Genomic DNA, 7764 nt, shown 5'->3' with positions numbered 1-7764 from the left:
TAACGCATTCCAGGGTTTCACCACCCTCCTAGTGAAAAAGTTTTTCCTAATATCCAACCTAAATCTCCCCCACTGCAACTTGAGACCATTACTCCTTGTTCTGTCATCTGCTAGCACTGAGAACAGTCTAGATCAGAGGTGGGCAAACTACGGCCCGCGGGCCACATCCAGCCCATGGGACCCTCCTGCTCGGCCCCTGAACTCCTGGCCCAGGAGGATACCCCCCTCCTCTGCAGCCTCAGCTCACTGCACCGCCAGCGCCATGCTCTGGGCAGTGGGGCTGCGAGCTCTTGCCAGGGGCAGTGCAGCTGCAGAGCCATGGCCTGACTCGGTGCTCTGTGCTGCGCGGTGGCATGGCTGGCTCCAGCCGGGTGGCACGATGGCCTGTCCTGGTGCTCTGGGCAGCGCGGCTATAGTGCCGCCAGCCACCGGTGCTCCAGGCAGTGTGGTAAGGGGGCAGGAAGCGGGGGTGGGGGTTGGATAGAGGGCAGGGGAGTTCGGGGTGGTGGTCAGGGGGTGGGGGTGTGGATAGGGGGTGGGGCAGTCAGAGGGCAGGGAACAGGGAGATTAAATGGGGGCAGGGGTCCCGGGATGCAGTCAGGAATGAGAGGAGGGGTTGGATGGGGTGGGGGGGGCAGTTAGGAGGGGGGGGTCCAGGGGTGGTTAGGGGACAGGGAGGGTTGGATGGGGCAGGAGTCCTGAGGGGCCATCAGGGGGTGAGAAGCAGGGGGGGTCGGATAGGGGACGGGGGACTGGCCATGCCTGGCTGTTTGGGGAGGCACAGCCTCCCCTTACCGGCCCTCAGGCCAAAAAGTTTGCCCACCCCATTCTAGATCCATCCTCTTTGGAACCCCTTTCAGGTAGTTGAAAGCAGCTATCAAATCCCCCCTCATTCTTCTCTTCTGCAGACTAAAAAATCCCAGTTCCCTCAGCCTCTCCTCATGAGTCATGTGTTCCAGCCCCCGATCACTTTTGTTGCCCTCCGCTGGATGTTTTCCAATTTTTCCACATCCCTCTTGTAGAGTGGGCCTAAAAGTGGACGCAGTACTTCAGATGAGGCCTCACCAATGCCAAATAGAGGGGAATGATCACGGCCCTCGATCTGCTGGCAATGCTCCTACTTATACAGCCCAAAATTCTGTTTTCTAGGAGTTCCTTCTGAAAAGGAAAGTAACATTCAGAAACCTGGGAAACTACATGTACCACCCTGGGTGCCCTGGTGGGCAACATTTTCTCTCCCCCGAGCACCAAATCCAAGGGTTTTAAACTGAGAGCACTTTATTGGGAAAGGGAGCAGGGCCAAGAGAACAAACCTGGGAAAGCCAGCAATCCATCCATTAACAATAGATATGATCAGAGACATGGTGGGTGAGGTAATAACTTTTACTGGACCAACTTCAGGGGACCTGAAGAAGAGCTCTATGGAGCCTGAAAATTCATCTCTCTCACCACCAGAAGTTGGTACCAAGAAAACATTCCCTCACCCACCTTGTCTCTCGAAATATACTGGACCAACACACCTACAACACCACTGCAAACATCTGTGTTAAGGAAAAGTTAGCATATGTGACTCCATTTTGGTTTGGGGCCCACCATTGTCTAAAAGCAAGCACATCATGCACCAGGAGGAGTGTTCCTTAGATACTGCATTTCTGTGAAAACCCCCCACCCTTGTTTCCAGCCTGCCTTGACTCCCGGTATCTGTTCTTTGTCTGTTCCTAACTCCCTGCCTCCTGGCCTTGATGTGAGCCTCCCATCCTGATAAGAAAGGCTACTGGTGCATTGCTTTAGGACCATGTTGTGTAGTTGAAGTAATGGTCTAGCACGGGGAATGTACCTAGCAGGGATAGGTGGTAGATAAGGGAAGGATTTGTCTATTGGCTAAGGTTTCCGATGCACGGGGGCAACATGCTTTGCTAAAAGGTATATAATCTCTGTATAACCTGCATTCGGGGTCCCCTCCTGACTAGCAGGGGGGCAGCACGCTCGAGCGTAATAAACATAGAGTCTCTGGAAACTCTGCAGTTGTGGACTTTGTTCGTGTGCCTCAGCCTAGACTCGAACTGTGCGTGACCTATCAGGTATAATTCGTAGCAGTTCTTGTGCGTGACCTATCAGGTGTAATTCATAACAGTTTTGGCGACCCAGATGGGACTCTAGGCTCGCCCCAACAAGCGAGACTACACTCCTCCTCTCGGACAGCTCCAGCCGGCACAGGGTGAGTTCACCTTTGAGAACTCTGAGGAGTGGGGGTGTGAGCTGTCGCTTAGGCGATAAGGTGGCACATTTGGTGTCCTTTTTGGTAGCCCATTATGGGTTCTGGGCAGAGTGTAGGTAAGGGGACCCCTTTGGCTGAAATTCTCAAGAATTGGAGGAATATTTCTGGTACCCATGGGTTAGGTAAAAAGAAAGCTGTAATCTTGTGCAAGGTTGAGTGGCCAGCACTAACACGTTTCGAATGGCCATCAGATGGTTCTTTTGCTGGGGAAAAATTAACAGCGCTTAGGAAAAGGCTGGAGGACAAAGCTCCAGCCCAGACGGATTATTGGTAAGTATGGGACAACTGGGCTTATGCGTGTGCAAAAGGATGTCCTCTTTCCTCCTCCTTTTCTTATTCATCTCAGGGATCTCCAGCCCCACTCTGTGCTATGCCTGCTTCTGCCCCTCCTCTGGCTTACCCTCGGCTTTCTGATCTATGCCCAGGACCAGTTGCAAGCCTTAAGACAGGACTTCCAGGCAGAAAAGGAAGCACTGGCTAAGCAAGTACCAGTCCTTCAGAGACTTGTCAAAATTTAACCTTTTGTGCTCAGCATATGACGTAATAACAGTGTGTCTGTCATAAGAGGAAATTAAATAGTTAAACCGCCAATTGGCCGTGCGTTCTGTCCAGGTGACAAGCCTCACGGGGGAGGACTCGGGTAGCCCTTGTGAGTGAGAATATTTAAGAGAAGAGACCAGGAGGGCTGGGGGGCTAGTTAAGAAGCCCACCCTCCTTGTTAAATTGGTAGTGGGATAAAGCTGGTGCTCATGGAAGGGACAGTTCAGAGAGAAAAAACAGGATCGGGCCCAAGCGGGCAGGCAACAGATAGAGAGATTGGAAAACAGGTTGGAAACTTGGAGGGCATAGTGGAAAAAGAGGAGTAAATAATTACAGGAATGGGAAACGTAAATCCCAAAATAATACTTGGAATGGTAAAATCTGAGTTAATTGGGTGTCGTTTTGGGAGATAAGCAAGTGATTTAAGAAAGGAAAGTGAGAAGTTAACTCTGTAGTTGCTGGAAAGAATTAAGCAGTTGAACTTTGTGAAATACTTGGAAAAAAAAGTATTCTTGGTCTCTTTGCAGCCATTTTGAGGAAAATGGGCCCTTTTCCAAAGGAATGCAATTATACAGTGCTACTTAATTAATATCTTATCAGGCTCCAAGGGGCTACAATAGGTGGTGTCTTCCTTTTCAGGTCGCTGTGTGTTTGACGGCAGGAGTTAAAAGTAAAAGGCAATCAAAAATCTGGTAAAGTTTATTGTGCCCTTTTTAAAGTAAGAATCTTTAAGCTGTGGATCCAAAAGCAAGCCGGAAAGCATTTGTTTTAATGTAAATTACCAAACTGCAGCTACTGGGACCTTTACAGCCCACCAGGACTTCTTGTGTTCCTGTTTATTGGACTTACATTGGTGGTGTTGTTTTTTGTATGGTACAGAGGAGGATGCCGACATTGGTGTGGTTTGCCTGGGGGTTCCTCTCCCTATTCCCAAGTCCAGTACAAGGATAGGAGGGCAATAGCTTTTTGAATTTAACCCGCGCCATAAAACAGGGTGTAAATCGAACGCAGTATTGGATATGTATTCCTACCCCCACATATTTGGGTCAGGGGTTCCCGTTGGTAGGGGTACCTATCCCTCTTAATCGAACACTCCAAGCTAAGCTATGGGTAAACACTACATTTAACTGGAATGTTACGATCCAAAGATGGTCTATTGATATGGTGGCCCAGGGTAATTATGCTTTATGTGTGTCACGACGTAAGGGCATGGAAAATACAGTTTTTGTGGGAAATTTTGTGGGGTGCAAGGACACCACCCAGATCAGCTCTGGTGCGGCAGGCCCCTCCACCTACTCCGGGGCCCCGTGGCCAGTCCCTGAGGGGTCTGGCTGGTATTGGTTATGCAATCACACAGCATATAATGTTCTCCTGGCAGGATGGTGTGGTACATGTACCTTAGGGGCGATAGTACCCGCCGTGACAGTACACCAAACCCTGATCCAGGGAGAGAGCCGCAATCTAGTATGGAGAAACCGACAAAGTATTCCTTTAAACCCTCTTTCTCAGCAGCCCACAGGCTTTCACTCCTTTGCGCGATGGTTTCTGCCATGGCTAGGAGTAAGCGAACTAGAAAAAGCTATAGTTAATATTTCAGCTGCTTTGGAATTAATGGGAAAGGCGACTGCAGATGCCTTATCTGCCCTTCAAATTGAAATAACTTAGTTATCCCAAACTACATTGCAAAACCGCCTAGCCCTGGATTATCTCCTTGCAAACCAGGGCGGGGTTTGTGCTCTGGTTAACTCAAGCTGTTGTGTATTTGTAAATCAGCAGCACAGGGTGGAAACTGATATCCACATCCTCATGCAGCAGGCAGCCCTGTTCCACCACATCAGCCTCGACAATACCAGCGCTGGGTTCCAGGAGGTTTGGAACTGGCTCACCTCATGGCTACCGGATGTGGGGGCTTGGGGATGGTGTATTTTGTATTTTATCCTTTTGGCTGTTATAACTTCTGTGTTATTTTTTTGTATGCTTACAATGTTGTGGTATGTGCTATCGGCAACTGCTAACCCAGCATGATGGTTACTCAGCCCCGATATAGCTGACTGACGTACAAAAGAAAAGGGGGGACTGTTAAGGAAAAGTTAGCATATGTGCATATGTGACTCCATTTTGGTTTGGGGCCCACCAGTGTCTAAAAGCAAGCACATCATGCACCAGGAGGAGTGTTCCTTAGATACTGCATTCCTGTGAAAACCCTCCCCCTTGTTTCCAGCCTGTCTCGACTCCCGGTTTCTGTTCTTTGTCTGTTCCTAACTCCCTGCCTCCTGGCCTTGATGTGAGCCTCCCATCCTGATAAGAAAGGCTACTGGTGCATTGGTTTAGGACCATGTTGTGTAGTTGAAGTAATGGTCTAGCACGGGGAATGAAAGAACAAGGAGTAATGGTCTCAAGTTGCAGTGGGGGAGATTTAGGTTGGATATTAGGAAAAACTTTTTCACGACGAGGGTGGTGAAACACTGGAATGCGTTACCTAGGGAGGTGGTGGAATCTCCTTCCCTGGAAGTTTTTAAGGTCAGGCTTGACAAAGATGATGATTTAGTCAGGGATCGGTCCTGCTTTGAGCAGGGGGTTGGACTAGATGACCTCCTGAGGTCCCTTCCAACCCTGATATTCTATGATTCTATAATTCTATGTACCTCGCAGGGGTAGGTGGTAGATAAGGGAAGGGTTTGTCTATTGGCTAAGGTTTCCGATGCACGGGGGCAACATGCTTTGCTAAAAGGTATATAATCTCTGTATAACCTGCATTCGGGGTCCCCTACTGACTAGCAGGGGGGCACCACGCTCGAGCGTAATAAACATAGTGTCTCTGGAAACTCTGCAGCTGTGGACTTTGTTCGTGTGCCTCAGTCTAGACTCGAACTGTGCGTGACCTATCAGGTATAATTCGCAGCTGTTCTTGTGCATGACCTATTGGGTGTAATTCGTAACAATCTGTCAGGTAAGACTCCCCCGCCCCCTGAAGCCTGGTGTTTTAGCAATTGTCCCAACTTCAGGCCTCTTCTGGCAGCTGCAAGGGCTGGTGCATTCTGGCTGCTTCCCTCGTCCTCAGCTCACCATTCAGTGAAGTCCAAGGGTTCTGACAAGCAGTGCCTGAGCTGCTTGGGAGCCTCTACCATCCAACTCAGCTGCCGTGATTCCAGCTTTGGTGACTGGGTAGGGTAGCGGGGACAGGCTGTTGCTCTCGGCTGTTCAGGCCAAGACACCTCAGCACATACTTGTGGGCCCCCCTGGGGAATGACAGGAGATTGAGGTACCATCATTTTTAAAAGTGGGAGGGCTTAGCTTTAAGGGCGAGCACCCTCCCCAGTGGCACCCCCAGCTGGAGTTCTCAAGCAGCTCAGGGTGCTTTCACCCAGTGTCACTAACTAGTGAACTCCCCAAGGCCCACGCAGCTTACCGGTGGCCCTAGGCAGTGACCATGCTCAGCCCATGCTCTTTCCTCCTTTCAGTCAGGGTCTCTCACCCTCCCCCAAGTTTGCAAACCCCTCATTACTTTTCCCATTCTACCCTACAGAAGTTTTTCTCTCTCTCTGCAGCCCCCCTGATACTGACCTTCTTTCAACCCTGTTGTGCATTTTCACTACTGTCAGTGATGCGCATTTGCCTCTGCAGCCCCTGCCAGCTGCAAAGCATCCCTGACAGGCCTTGCTGTGCTCCTCTTCAGATTGGCAGTGACCCTGCGGGGCTTTGGCCTTCCTCATCAGGTGGCAGGAGTATCTGGGTGTAGCTCACAAACAATTCCCTGCCATTACAGACACTGTTGCACCTCAGTCCCACCTCTTCTCTGCCGGTGGCGCAGACTAATTTAGCTTTTTAGAGGGGCAATTACCCCACTCTTGGGATAAAAGGAGTGAGAGCAGCTGAGGGAGGCTGGCTGGGTAGCTGGCCACAGGTGTGGCCAGCTCAATCAGGGTACAACTGGCCCTGATAAAAGGGCTGTGAGTAAGGAGTGGTGAGTCTCACTCCAGCCCTAGAGTGAGAAGGACCTAGCTGCCTGGGAGAGACAGGGTACCTTGGACAGAGCAATATTCTCACCTCACCTCACCTCACCTCACCTCCACCCCCCGCCCCTGCTGTTGGAATCCTCCTCCCCTGCCTGTCGCTTTGGGGAGGAGCAGCTGCCCCTTGCCCTACTCCCGTATTTGTGCCTCCTCCTGCCCCTCACTGAAATGGAGAAAGACCCTGCTCCTGCCCCTGCTGATCCCATGGTTCCCCCCTTTGCCACTGCCCCTGCCCGCCCCTGCGGCTGACCTCTTGACCATCACCGGTCCAGACTCCGCCGCTGCCATGGCTGCTGTCCCCTCCTGCTCCGCGGGAGCCCCCCGTTCAATCAGCAAAAAGGGTCAGGGGAACAAGAAGGGCAAAGGCCCCACCCAGAAGGTGAAACCTCCTGCTGCAAAGACCGCCCTCCCTGCCGCGGCCACTCCTTCCCCTGCCATTCCTTCCACCAGCTCTGGCGGCCAGGGTCCTTTCCCCTCGCTGACCAAGAGGCACAGCGTCTGCTGCCCCCTGGTGCCCGCCTCGCCCCACATCAAAACTTACATGCAGGTGTTGGCGCGGTTGGTGGGGCCCGTGGCTGTCGTGGCGGCCTCCAAAATGTATGGAAAAGTTGTGTTCCTCCTAGTATCGGAGGTTGCCGCTCAGGAGGTGGTGGAGAAGGGCCTGATGGTGGAGGGCATTTGTCCCCCTAGACTCCCTGGGCGTACGGGTGGTGCTGACTTCCATCCTGCCCTTCTTGCCCAACGCTGCCCTGTTGCCTGCCCTCTCCACCCTGGGGAAGCCCATCTCTGTTCTCAGCCCTCTTCCTCTGGGCTGTAAGGACCCCGCCCTCCATCACGTTTTATCCTTCTGCCAGCAAGTGCAAATCCAATGTGACAGGGTGGCGCTTGAGGGGTCCTTCCTGGTGCCCTCCCAGGGGGCCCATTACCAGGTCC

This window comes from Chelonia mydas, chromosome 12, assembly GCF_015237465.2.
Source record: "Chelonia mydas isolate rCheMyd1 chromosome 12, rCheMyd1.pri.v2, whole genome shotgun sequence".
Taxonomy (NCBI): domain Eukaryota; kingdom Metazoa; phylum Chordata; order Testudines; family Cheloniidae; genus Chelonia; species Chelonia mydas.
The sequence above is the reverse complement of the archived record's forward strand: the minus strand, read 5'-3'. Positions refer to the sequence as shown.